We start from the raw sequence: 13,402 nt of genomic DNA, 5'->3' as shown, positions 1-13,402 counted from the left end.
AAGCGTTTATATATTTCATCATAATCACTAGAGAATGTCACGAAAGAAGGAAATCTGCGAGATATAGAAGGAGAAGAGAGAGAGAGAGAGAATGAGATAGAGAAAGAGAAAGATGAAGAAGTGAGAGAGGGAGAGGGGAGGAGAGAACACATACATAGACCGAGTAACGAAGTGACAAACACAAGAGAGAAAAAACACCTATTTTCCTAATTCTTTTTCCTTTTCTTACACCTTTATAAAATTAACGTGAGAGATAATAGAAAAAAATGATTAGTAGATTATACTTTTTCCCTAATCCTTTTCTTTCTTTCTCCCTCTTATCTTTGGCACACGTTTATTGTTTTCTATTACATTTAAAATATCCTTTTGCGGCAAGAAACACTTTCCTAAAAGTAAATAGAATATTTCTATTCGTAAAATTAACGTGTCTTGTTAAAGGAAGGAATAAAAGAATAAACAAGTTAAAGAAATGAATTGTGGAAAAATGACTGAGGACTAATTCAGGCAAAGATACACAAAACAAAATTAGATAATGTCAGTTGTTCTTATCTCATTATTATTATGACAAAGAACGCATTATAACCATGATAAAATATGTTGTATTGATTAAACAAAATAAGTAATGTCTGAAATAAAGATGACATGACATGACTGTTGTGTTTATAATGAAGATAATAGAATAAAAAGAATAACAAACGAATAAAAAAAAGTCAAAAGGAAATTAAAAATAGAATTACATATCTTAAAAAAAGAGTTGAAAACGTTTCTTTGAAAGAACTTAAAAATTATCCCCGGGGAAAATCACTCAACCATCTGATTTTCACGATCAAATTTTTTCTTAAACTTTAAAGCACTTTTTCATTTGGAAAACACCCCCAAACCATAATTTCTTTATTGTATATATTTAAAAACGGAAAGATACTAAGATTAAAAAAAACAAAATTTTCACTAAGAGAATGTAATGAAAAAGGGGAAAACCTCAGATAACAGAGAGGGATAAGAAAAGGGGGGAGGGGGGAGGGAAACAATGCATAGAGGGAAAGTAAATAAAGGGGACAACCAAAAGGAAATGGGAAAAGTACAAAAAAGTAATTCTATTGTTTTTATTTCATTACTTTTAAAAGGCAAAAAAGCACTTTTATTACTAAAATCGCGTTGACTAAAAAAAATATAAATGTTTTGAGATAAGTGATTACAAACTATCGTGCTTATACTTCAGATAATAAAAAAAAAATAAAAACAAACAAAAAAAAAAAAGGTAACCGAAGAAAAAATAAGAGAAAAATTATATATAAAAAGTAGAACGTTTTTATAAGAACTTTTCTAAATTTACCCAATTGCAAAAGACCTTACCCCTTTTTTAGAATTAAAATTTCTTTATTTTTGAAAATTGTCAAAAATATGTTTTTGTAGTTAATTGAAAGCTTGTCTTGACCTTTTTAGTTAATAAAAAATAAAAATTTTGGGGTTTTTCCGATATTTAGTCTTCATCGAAACATCGTCTATTCAATTCCTTCTATAAAAAAAAATAAAAAGAGTAAAGGGAAAAAAAACACACCGCAGCTCAAAATAATAGATAACGGCAACGCCTTTATTGAAATTTCAAAAAGAAACAAAGTGTATTTTAATTTTTAAGAAATCGAAAAAAAGCAACGATTTTAAAAAAATCAAATGCCAAAGTTTTTCAACCAAGGTTTTTTTTTTTTTTCCTCAGTGTAATTTTTTTCTACTTTTTTTCCGTCTTTTTTGTTATTCGTTTAAAATTTTTTTATTCTATTATCTTATATCATCTTTATTATACTTACATATTTTTTTTAATGAAAGACATATTTTGTAAGTTTAGAAAGGTTTTGTAATAAAAAAACATTCTTTACTCGTATACCAACTAGATATTAAAACAACCCTCATAAGGAAAAAACATTCACACTCACCTTCGTAAAACACAAGCACGATTTTATAAAGAAAAAATATACACAATTGGTTAAAATAAATTACGCCGAGAAATCACTCATTCGATTTGCTTTTTCACATCAAATTTTTTTCTTTTTTTTAAAGCATAGTTGCTTTAAAAATACGAAAACTAGTCCATAATTTTTTTATATATTTTTTTAAACTAAAAGGTTTTTAGAAAGGTAAAAAAAGGTTAAATGAAAAAGAAAAAAAACCTAGGAATTATAAAAGAAAGAAATCTACGAGAAAATTATTTGTTTAAAAAATTATTTTTTTATATAAACACTACTCCAAAACATACATTTATAATACTTTTTATACATCATCTTACATTGCTATGCAGGGGAAAGAAAAAAAAAATCCTTTTTTTCATTTCCATTACGACAGAAACACATTTTAGCCATTATTTAATTCTGCGTTTACTAAACGAGTTTTAAAGCTAAAAAGATAATGTGACGACTATTGTAAATTTTTTTTGATAAAATAATAAGAGAAAAAATAAAAAAAAAATACCCCAAAATAAAAAGAAAAAAGTAGAGATAGAATTATATGTACTATAAAAAAACTAGTACGTTGTTTCATAAAACTTTGTTAAAGTGAAAAAAAGCCCCCTCAAAAAAAAAAAAAAAAAATTTCAATAAAATATCCCTTTTTTTTTAGAGGTATTTTTTTAAATTTAAATTGTATTTTAGGTTTTTTTCTCCCATTTTTTTTTTTGTTTTTATTTTTTCCTTATTAAATTTTTTTAAAAAATTTTCTATCGTTTTTTGGCAATTTTTATGAAAAAAAAAAATTTAAAAATTTTTTTTAAAACATAATTAAATCGGGTCCCTTTTAAAAAAAAAAAAAAAAAAGTTTTTTAAAAAAAAATAAACAACTTCAAAAAAAAAAAAAAAAAAAATAAATTTTTTTTATTCCAAAACTTTTTACCCAACTTTAATTTTTTAAAATTTTAAATTTTTTTTTTTTCCGTTTTTTTTTTAAAATTTTTTAAATTTTTTTTTTATTTTTTATATTATTTTTTTAAAAAATTTTTAATTTTTTTATAAAAATATTTAATTTTGGTTAAATTTTTAAAAAAAAAAAATTTTTAAATAGATAAAAAATTTTAAAAATTTTTTTTTTTTAAAAAAAAAAATTGTAAAAAATTTTTTAAATTTTTTTTTTTTTAAAATTTTTTAAAAAATAAATTTTTTATAGGGATTTTTAAAAAAAATTTATTTTAAAAAAATGAAAAAATTTTTTTTTTTTTTATAATAATTTATATAAAAATCTCTTAATCGTAAATTAAAAATTTTTTTTTTTTTTTTTTTTTTTCCAAATTAAAAAAAAATAAACCTATTGATAACAGAATTAAAGCATTTTTTAAAACAACGTTCACTCCCTCAGTATCTTACCCTCACAAATTTTCATTTCTACATGCTTTTTTTTTATCTTTTACTAAAAAAAATAAATTAAACTTTTTATATTTTTCTCTAAAAATTCGCCTACCTTGGCAATTCAATTCCTTTATTTTAAAAAGAATAGGAAAAAAGAAAAAATAACAAAATTGTTATTCATTACGTCGTAAAAAAAAAAAAAAAAAAAAAAAAAAAAAAAAAAAAAAAAAAAAAAAAAAAAAAAATATATTTTTAATATTTTAATATATTATATTATTATAATAAGCTCAGTGTTTTTAGTTATGCTTTCACTGCTTTTGGCAAAAAAAAAAAAACAAAAAAAAAATTTAATTATAGCAAAGGGAACTGCGTACCATAGCACACACCGCAGCCTGTTTAATTTTAAAAGCTCAAAATAGGACTATCCTTTATCGCTCGCAAAAAAAAAAAAAAAAATCAGTCCAATTGAATTTTCAGTTTCAAGTATGTTCTATAATTTAAAAGTACATTTCATTTAAAAGTACGACAAACCAAACCATAATTTTATTTTTGTTTATATTCTTTTAATGAAAAATATTAAGAAGAGGCAAAAAAAAAATGAAAAAAAAGAAATACTAGAGAATTCCCCCCAAGGGGGGAAATCGCGAGATAAACGGTGGAGAGAGAAGGGGAAGTAAAGACAGAGGGAGGGAGGGGGAGAAGAAATACATAACAGGATAAACAAGTGAAAACAACCAAGAGAGAGAGAGAGAAAAAACCTTTCTTTGTAGAATATTTCCTCTAACTTTTTTTTTTTTCAGTTTCTTTCTTTTTTCTTTTTTCTTCTTCTTCTTCTCTTGGACTTTTGAAATGTTTGTTTTTTTAACATTAAAATACCTTTTGTGGCAAGAAACACTTTCCTGAGACTAAATATATTTTGATTCGTAAAATTAACGTGGGAGGAATAAGGGAATAAACAAATTAAAGAGGTGAATTACAAAAAAAAGAAAAAAAAATCTATCGTGTGTTTTTATTCATCAGCTCCTTATTAAGGGCAGCATATTATTACTAATTAATAATTATGTTTAATAATAATTATATACATGTACATACTTTTACATATAATTTTATATATAACTTTTTTTTATATCAGCTTTATAATAACTAGCACAAAGCTAAAAAAAAAAAAAAAAAAAAAAAAAAAAATCATATATGTCAATTTTTTATTTCTTACTATTTTGCAAAAAATTTCTAACCTTACTAATATGTTGCTTTACTAAACAAAAACATGTAATGTCTAAATAAAGATGATATAACAAAACTTCGTGTTTAAATAAGATAATGAAATAAGAAAATAAAACAAGAATAACAAAACCGTAACAGAAGAAAATAAAAGATATAATTAATACTATAAAAGACATTTACCCTTTAGTCTAAGAATTTTTTGAGGAAAAATTTCGGCTTTTAAAAAGCAGATAGAAAATAACATCTTATTCTTTAAAAATTAATAAAAAAAAACAAACTTTTTAAAATTTATTTTTATGTACGTGCGTCTTGCTCGAGTTGGGTGTATTTAAACTTCGATTCGTGGAATGTTCTTCAGATCCGTGTGGCAGCATCGGCCCGGGTTTCTGAAGGAAACTGCGAGTAAAGACGGATAAGAGAGAAAAGAGACAGAATGAAGAATAGAGAGAGGGAGAGAACACATACATAGACGGAGTTAAAAGAAGTAGACTACAATGAGGTAATTGATTTGGAAAAAAGAGAGAGAAACATTGCTTAGCGAGTACACTTTTTTCCCTAATCCTTTTCTTTCTTTTCTTTTCTTATCTTTGGCAACATTTTATTGTTTTCTATTACATTAAAAATATTTTTTTTGCTGCAAGAAACACTTTCCTAAAGTAAATAGAATATTTCATTCATTAAATTAGCGTGTCTTGTTAAGAAGGAATAAAAGATAAACAAATTAAAGAATGGAAATTTTGAAAAATGCTGAGGATAATTCAGCAAAGATCCAAAACAAAACTAGATAATCATTTGTTCTTATTTCATTTTATTATGACAAAGAACACATACTAACAATTATAAAATATGTTGCGGTTGATTAAAAAAATATGAATTCGAAATAAAGATGACATGACATGGACGCGTGTTATAATGAAGATGATAGAATAAGAAGAATACAACGAATAACAAAAGGTAACAGAAGGAAAATGAAATAGAAATTACATATCTTACAAAAAGAGTAGTAACTTTCTTGAGTAACTTTACCCTTTTCATTAATAAGACTCCGTTGGAATTTACATTTTCATTGAACAAATGTACTTTTCGTTTTCTTTTAATCACATTTTAAAAGGGGAAGCTGATTTGTTTATTTTTTTAGGCCCGGTGGCCTCTTGAAACCCCATTGGGTGTATAAAAACCCGATTTCCGGTACGTGTCTGATTCCCACTCCAGGCCCGGATCGAAACCAGAGGAAACCAAACTATTATACCACAATTTTGTATTATGGATAAACGCGATAAATTTTTTGGCAAGAAACGATTACTTAATAGTAATATTTTCATTCGTAAAGTAACGTAAAAGGGTGAATAAACGAATTAAAATTTTAATTTTGAAAAAAAAAAAAATCTATCGTGTGTTTTTATACATCAGCTAAATATTAATGACTAATACAGGCAAAGACACACAAAAGAAAACTCCAGATAATGTCTATTGTTCTTATTTCATTACCATTACGGCAAAAAACACTTTCTAACTATTACTAAATATGCTGCGTTGACTAAACAAATATAAATGTCGAGATAAAGATATATGACATAACTATTGTGCTTATACTTAAAAAATAAAAAAGAAATAACAACAAAGGAATAACAAAAGGTAACTGAAGAAAAAAATAGAAGAAAAGTATATATACTATAAAAGAGCTAGTACACGATTGTTTCATAAGAACTTTATATAAATTTGAGCAATTGCATTAACAATTATATTTTGTTTTCCATTATTTAATTTGTTTACTTTAAATATTGCAAAAAAAAAAAAAATTGTATATCATTTTGAAATGCTTGTCTTCTTGACCGTAGTTTGGTTAAATAAAATATACATATTTTCGGGCTCTCTTTCAGATGTTCTAAGTCTTCTTCGTAACAGTGTCATTATAATTAAAGAAATCGAATAAAAGCAACGGATTCAAAAAAATCAAATGCCAATGTCTAATCAACCAAGCGTTTTTAACTTTTTAGTTTTTTCTTTGTTTATTGTCTTCCATACCATTTAAAATATCCTTTGTGGCAAGAAACGCTTTCCAAAGAGTGAATAGAATATTTTGATTCGTAAATTTTGCGTGTCTTATTAAAGGAAGGAATAAAGGAATAAACAAATTAAAGAAGTGAATTTTAAAAAAGAAAAAAATCTTTCGTGTGTTTTATTCATAGAGCTACTTATTTAATATGCAGTTATTATTTACTTGTTAATTAATAATAATGTTTAATAATAATTATGTTTTATATACACCAGCTACTTATACATATACATACTTTTATATATACTTTTTATACATCAGCTACTTATCATTGACTAATGCAGGCAAAGAAGAAAAAAAAAAACATCAATTGTTTTTATTTCATTAGTTATCTTTGTCATTTACCTGTCAATAATGTTCTAATGATTTGTTTTCTAGTGTAGAAAAATAAGAGCTATTGGTAACATGAATTAAAGCAATTCATATAAACCGTAAATTGTTCACTCCACTCAGTATCTGTACTCATTACAATTGTCATATACTGCATATTCTTATATTTTACTATTAGAATAATGTAAGCTTGTTATATAATTATAATCAAACTCAAATTAACACAAATATTACTACGTCGTTATATTCTAGAGAAGTGAAATTTAACTTATACTGCAATTGGTCAACTTTATCGAAAAGTTCTTATGAAACAATCGTTACTAGCTCTTGTTATAGTATGTGACTTTTCTTTCTATTCATTTCTTCTTTTACATTTTTGTTATTCGTTTGTTATTATTTTTCTTATTTTATTATCTTAATTATAAGTACGATAGTTATGTCATATTATCTTTTTATATTTATATTTTGTTTAGTCTACGCAGCATATCTATTAATGGTTAGAAAGTGCTTTTTTGCCTTAATAGTGATGAAATAATAACAATAGACCTTATCTGGAGTTTTCTTTTGTGTATCTTTGCCTGTATTAGTCATTAATAATACGATGTATAAAACACACGATAGATTTTTTTCGTAACAATTCTTTAATTTGTTTATTCCATTATTCCTTCCTTTAATAAGATACGTTACTTTTACAAATCAAATTTTTCTATTACCTTTAAGAAATAATTTCTTGCCATAAAAGAAATTTTGTGGTATAATAGATATAAGTGATAAAATATAACGCGATTAGTTAAAACAAAGCAAAACAGCTACTGGAGGTCCAACCAGTGCCAGCTTAGCGTTCGGACACGAGTCAATCCATACCGAGTGGCCTGTTGCTGCCTTTAAGTGTAGCTGCCGACCAGAGACCTTTGAGATCCGGCTTCGAGAGGGGGACGTTATCTCCTTGGAGAACACTCGTGAACCGCCAAACACGAGCAAGTGACATTAAACACCTGTTAACTTTTCCCGACGCCGATGAAGGTTTCCTCTGTCTCGATCCCGGGCCCTTGGACGTGGGGTCAGACACGCGTACCGATGCTGCCACGGGATCTGAGAAAAACCCGAAAATCGGGGTTCTTTATACACCCAACTCGGGTCAAGATGCCACGCAGCCTAAATAACATACAAACGCTTCGCCTTTATTGCTGATTTCAAAGAAAAACGAAAGTACCATTTGTTCAAAGAAAATGTAAATTTCCCAACGGAGTCTTATCAATTGAAATGGTCAAGTTTAACTCAAAGTTCTTGTCAAAGAAACGTTACTAACTCTTTTTGAAGGATATGTAATTCTATCTCAATTTTCCTTCTGTTACCTTTTTGTTATTCGTTTGTTATTCTTCTTATTCTATTATCTTCATTATAAACACGACAGTCATGTCATGTCATCTTTATTTAAGACATTACATATTTTGTTTAATCAAACATGAACCTACCGTATAAGAGAAAAATTGATGTATAAAAATACACGATAATTTTTTTCCAATTCATTTCTTTAATTTGTTTATTCTTTTATTCCTTCCTTTAGCAAGACACGTTAAGTTTACGAATAAAAATATTCTTTTTACATTTAGGAAAGTGTTTCTTGTCACAAAAGGATATTTTAAATGTCATAGAAAACAATAAACGTGTGCCAAAGATAAAAAGAAAAAAAAGAAAGAAAGGATTAGGGAAAAGTGTACTCTACTAAGCAATGTTTCTCTCTCTCTCTCGCTCTCTCTCTCTCTCTTTCTCCAAATCAATTACCTTCATTGCTTGTCTACTTCATCTACTCCCGTCTATGTATGTGTTCTCTCCCTCTCTCTATTCTTCATCTCTCTCTCTTTATCCGTCTTTATCTCGCAGATATCCTTCAGAAACCCTGCCGATGCTGCCACACGGATCAGAAGAACAATCCACAAATCGGAGTTTAAATACACCCAACTCGAGTGAAGACGCCAAGTACATAAAGATAATATATAAATAAGGTTTTTCTTTATTTAATTTTTGAAGAATAACGGATGTATTATTATCTGCTTAAATGGCCGATTTTACCTCAAAGTTCTTATGAACTAAGTCTTTTTATAGTAAATGTGATTATATCTATTTTTCTTCTGTTACGGTTTTTGTTATTCGTTTGTAATATTTTTCTTATTTCATTATCTTGATTATAAACACGATAGATATGTCATATCATCTTTATGTCAGACATTACACATTTTGTTTTAGTCAAAGCAGCATATTTAGTAAGGGTTAGAAAGTATTCTTTGTCCTAATAGTAATGAAATAAAAACAATTGACATTTTCTGGCGTATTTTTTTTTCTTTTTTTTTTTATCTTATCTTTGCCTGCATTAGTTATTAATAAGTAGCTGATATATAAAAAAGTATATATATAAAATTATATGTAAAAGTAGGGCATATTATAAGTAAGTCTTTTGTTGTATAAAAAAAAATTAAAAAAATTATTATTAACATAATTATTAATTAGTACGTAAATAATGCTGCTTATTAAGGAGCTGATGAATAAAAACCACGATAGATTTTTTTTTTTTTTTTTAAAAATTTCACCTCTTTAATTTGTTTATTCCTTTATTCCAACATTTAATAAGACACGTTAATTTTACAAATCAAATATATTTATCTCGGAAAGGGGCTTCTTGCCACAAAAGGATATCTTAAATGTTATAAAAAAAAAAAAAAATACAAGCATACACCAAAGTCAAGAGAAAAAAGAAAAAAAAGAAAAAAATGTAAAAAAAAAAAAAAAAAAAAAAAAATTGCAAGAGCAAATATTCTACTAAGAAATATTTTGTTTTTTCTCTCTCTTGTTGTTTGTCCACTTCGTTTTCCTGTCTATGTATGTGTTCTCTCCCCCCCTCCTCCTCCCTCAATTCTTCTCTTTCTCTTTCTCTATCTCTCTCTCTCTCCTATATCTCGCAGATTTCCTTCTTTGTGACATTCCTAGTGATTATGATGAAATATATAAAACGCTAAATTTATTTTTAAAGTAAAAAATAACAATAGGAAACATATTTAGTAATGACAACTGTGATGAGTACAGATACTGAGTGAGTGAAAAATTTACGGTTCATAGAATTGCTTTAATTCATGTTATCAATAGCTGTTATTTTTCTACATTAGGAAACAAATCAAAAATTAATATTATTGACATCTATGACCCGACGATCCTTTTGCCATGAAAAGTAACCCAAAACTAAGAATGTAACTTTATTCCACGATACATGTTAGTATAAAATAAATTTGTTAAATTTTAACAACACTAAGAAAAAAAAAAAAAAATGCTATTCCCGAACAGCCTGAATGAAAAAAGATTATATGATATTTTTATTGTAATACCTGTATTATAGCAAGCATAAAATAATATTTATTTTTTGAAAAGACTAACTAGTCTCGAGGAACTACCCATATAACGCAGTAAATTTGATTTTTTTAAACTAAAATGCTTTAAGACTAAACAATAAACACATATTGATATTTATTTTAGAGCAAGTTTTTTCGGTTTTCAGGTAAATGAAAGATAACTATTTTAAAGATGCCTCTTTCCACATCTTATATATATTGTTTTTTTTTTCAATACAAAACACCTTCTAACCACTATTAAATATGCTGCTTTTACTAAACAGAATATGTAATGTTATAAATAAAGATGATTTAGATAATAGAATAAGAATTACTAAACGAAAAACAAAAAGTACGAAGAAAAATACTTAAAATTACACATGTAATATAAAAGTACTAACGCTTGGCTGATAAGATGTTGGGATAAAGTTGACATTTGATTTTTTTTTTTTTTTAATCCGTTGCTTTTATTCGTTTTCTTAAAATATAATGACACTTTTGTTCTCTTTGATATTTTGAATAAAGGGTAACCCGATAATAAAATATGTTAAACGGCGTCGATTATTATTAATTATTATTTTTTTTTTTATACATATGGAATTGCCAAGGTAGAACGTGAATACGATGAAACTATAAAAAAAAATCGGGACCCCCTTTTGGTAATAAATACACCTTTTAAGGACCCCTATTTCTTACCACTTCGTCCCAAAGAGACATCTATTTCTTTAAAAAAAATATTGCCACATACCGTCAGTGTGGGGGGAAAAACGAGCAGCGGCGAGAGGAACTGATGGAATCTTATTTTCTTCAGGGCGGGCCAATAAAATAGTATTCATTATCAAGGCGGCAGTTTTCACGGCACTTGGGACAATAAATTTTTTGGGGTGATTAAGTTGTGCGACCGGCACAGATCGAGCAAGAGGTCGGCCTGGCCGCCGTATTGCTCCCAAAATTCCCCGTACCTATCAAAAATAACATTTATCAGTAAAATGGTAATGATATGAGCTAATAAAATATACGCAATAAAATTACACATTACTTAAATATAAAAGAACATACCCCATGGTCACACTGACGACAAAGTTCGACTTGTTTTCTGCCATGTCACCGGCTTAAAATGAGCAGTGAGCAAGCGACCGCGAGTGTATTGGTTCCCATATATAGCAATTACGGTAAAAAAGCATAGTATTGTTAAATAATTAAGAATCTGATAAAAGAAATGACAAGGAAAAACTACATAAACCGCACTACATTTGAGAGAGCAACCAAAGATATGTAAAAGCAAAAAAAACTAAAGGAAATGTTAGAAATAAGAGAAAATAGATTGAAATAAAAACAAATCGGAAATGATTTCCATGGTTGTCAACAGAAACGCAAGACCTATGGTCCCAAAAGGGAAAACGCGATCCTTATAGAAAATGGATATATTTAAAATATTGAAAGAAATGGAGCAATAGAAAACGAGAAATTATGGGCTCTGCCATTTTGAGGGTGTTGTGGCTTAGTCCTTGAGCGGTGACATGCAGAACCTATTTCCCTCATTTTCCGGGAAACATGAGGCCGCTGCAGATTTATTTATATTTTTTCCTAGTCTATTCTTTATGCTCTACAAGATGCAGTGTCCCATTTTTTTATCTCAGTGCGTCACTCTCGGGAACTTTTACCCTTAATAGTAATATTTTGATTCGTAGAAGAAACGTAAGGATGGAATAAAAAAATTTAAAGTTTTGAATTATGAAAAAAAAAAAAAATCTATCGTTTGTTTTTATACATCAGCTAAATATTAATGACTAATACAGGCAAAGACACACAATAGAAAACTCCAGATAATTTTCTATTGTTCTTATTTCATTACTAATTACGGCAAAAAGCACTTTCTATTACTAAATTGCTGCGTTGACTAAACAAAATTAAATGTCTGAGAAAAAGATAATATGACAGGGACTATTGTGCTTATACTTAATATAAAAAAATAAGAAAAATAATAAAAAAGGAATAAGAAAAAGGTAATTGAAGAAAAAATAGAAAAAGTATATATACTATAAAGAGCTAGTAAAGATTGGGTTTTATAAGTACTTTTATATAATTTGAGCAATTGCTTTTGAATTAAGCTGTTTATTTCCATTCAATATTTTTTTTTTACCTTAAATATTGCAACAACAGTTTAACATCAATTTGTGATAGGCATTTGATATTTAACAAAGTCATAATAGGAAGTTTTTAGTTTGAGAGACTGTTAATATACAAAGAAGTCTTTGTTTTGGAGTTTTCTTTATTATTTTTTTATTGTAGATTAAGGCAAAATCCATTAAATATTATTATTTTTTTTTCATGTTAATGTTGGCATTGAGATTGTGAAAAAGTGTTTTTTGTTATATTGTTACGCCGTTTGCCTCGTCTCTCTGCCACCAACACAAGGCAGGCTAGCAGACGGCGTGTTATCCCAGGTCGTGAACACTGAAAAGCTCCAGAGGCACCAACACCACAGCGTCCCAGAACACCAGGAGAGGAAACGCCAAGTGGCGAGGGAGGGCACGAAGTAAACACAAAATGACAGTCTTTACTTTATTTACACAAGTTATTTACCCGTACACTTTTCTATAGGCACAATACAGGGGGAAAACCCGCATGTCACACAAACACAATACAGCTTATAACAGGGCAACACAAGTTTATCTCAGGTCACAAGGGGACACCGAGGTCTTCACAGGAGGGAGCACCCAACTGCGTCTCTGCTTGTTCCTCCGCTCCTCCGCTCACAGCCAGCTGCGACATGTTTGCCCCGGGCCCTTCATGTAAACACATGTTTCCCCACAGAGACAAAGACCCAAATGGCGTAGCAATATGTTGTAGGTTAAGACCATTTTTGAGTCAGGATTTATTTATTTATTTATTGTTTGGGGAAAAAAAAAATATTTTCAAAATTCTGAGAGGTGCAGTGGCTGGTTTCTGCATAGTTTATATAATTTTCCTTTAGGTTAAGGAATGGGAATGATTATGTTAACTATAATAATTCTGGTGTTTCAATTTAAAATTGATTTTTCTTTTTGATACTGAACAAACTGTATTTTTTGTTTAATTTT

The sequence above is a fragment of the Penaeus monodon genome, chromosome 6 (assembly GCF_015228065.2).
Source record: "Penaeus monodon isolate SGIC_2016 chromosome 6, NSTDA_Pmon_1, whole genome shotgun sequence".
Taxonomy (NCBI): Eukaryota; Metazoa; Arthropoda; class Malacostraca; order Decapoda; family Penaeidae; genus Penaeus; species Penaeus monodon.
Note: the sequence above shows the minus strand (reverse complement) of the source record.